Here is a 1869-nt window from a genome sequence, read left to right on the forward strand (position 1 = left end):
GGACGAAGAGGTGACTTAGCAAAGTTGTATTTGGAAGGAGCTCACGGTCTGTAGAAGATGCGTGAACCGTAATACCATGGCAGGACCACCGAGTTTGGGAGGGGGACGACCGGGGCCATAGAGTAATGGCTGTAAGCATGGCAGCGGGTCTCGGCTGAGAAAAGACTCGTCAGGGATCAGCTGCACTTCTGGGCCTCCATTCACATTGTAAGTTTAGACAGAGAAAGGGTGCAGCTGAGCTCTGCAATGGATCCAGGATACAGCTGCTAAATCCAACTGCAGTTCTTTTGGCATTGCTAACTGGGCTGGATTCTGCCTGGCGGCCAAAGGCTGCCAAATCCTGATTTAAGACATTGCCTTTCCAAAGAAAAATAGCCATAATGAAAATAGCTTATGTCTTACATAAACTCTTAGCAGTGTAACAAACACATTACCTTTCAATAGGACCCACAGTATTTTGCTACATACGGACTGTCACACTGACTCCAAACAGTTATTTCTTGCTGTGTCTTATCTTGTGTCCGTGAGCTCTACAATTTTAATTGCACCCATTTGACTCTACCCAATGATAAATTTATTTTAAAACTTGCCCCAAAGAAACTTTCCCAACGTTTTGATTATTTGACCTTGGCTTTATGAGCTTAAGGCCCAACTTTCTTGAGCCTTGATTTCAACGACAAAATAGCTCAAATGAGATAGATAGATACAGGTGAAAGCAGCAGCCTGTGTGAAAAACCGCCCCTGCTTTGGATCTGAACGGGATGTCTTAGAGCTTTGGATTTTGACCCCAAGCTGCTATATCCCGGAGGCGAGCTTTGGATTTTGACCCCAAGCTGCTATATCCCGGAGGCGTGTGAAGACAGGCAGAATCTCTGTAAGAGCAACATGAAGAGGGTAGGGAGGGATAGGAGGAATGTGAGCCAGCTGTAGCTATAAGCAACCCAGAGTAGCTTATTGATTGACATCCAGTATGGATTTGACACATCGGGCCAGAACCCCTTAGCTCTTGCCCTAGTCCATCCTCTCCTCAAGTCTGTTATTTACTTGGTTAAAAATGTGGACCTTGCCAGATGAAGGGATACTACTTCAGTAGGGAGTTAAAGGGGAGGGACTTGAAATTGAGAGTGCCTTCATTGTAGAAAAGGGTCCTTGGACTTCAAGGACAGCATCTAGTACAGCATACACGTGTTGTGTGAGCCCAACTCCAGACCAATAACCCATTGTAACAGTAAGATACTTTCTGTGTTATGGCATAGGTATATAAACCTGCCCGTTTTTACAAATCAAAAAAAAAAAAATCCAGTCCATATATCTTCTGAATGAAAAACCTGTCTAAAAAACATGGCAGTTAAAAATCTGCATAGTTCAACAACTTAAAAAACATTGAGTTAGGGAGTGAATTAAAGTGACTGGCAAAGACTTTCACTGGATAAAACAAAGTGATAACTCGATTGTGTTGAATGTTCTTAATTCATTTGGTAGTTCAAAATTTAATTATATTGCTTAATACTGTCTGAAATCTCCTACACATGGATAATGCCCAGCCAACAGATTTGTAGTTGGACCACTCTCTCCAAATGTGACAAGTCACATATATCATTCTTTTACACCCATTAGTTCTAATTTCTAATTTACTTGGAAGTGACTCAATTGATTAAATATTACATTTTAGGATATGGGTTAGTTTCCCCCCCCAACATACGCCATAACTGTGACTTAGGACATAAGTGAACGTTTAATTTGTTTCAGTTACAATACAACACAATCATTTTGATAGAAGTAATTTCTGTCAGTTGTCAGTTATAAGACAGATTTACAAGTTAGCAAATCTAGAACTAGTAACATACCAAAAAATTCAAGAAACCAACC

Source organism: Meles meles, chromosome X (assembly GCF_922984935.1).
Source record: "Meles meles chromosome X, mMelMel3.1 paternal haplotype, whole genome shotgun sequence".
Lineage (NCBI taxonomy): Eukaryota > Metazoa > Chordata > Mammalia > Carnivora > Mustelidae > Meles > Meles meles.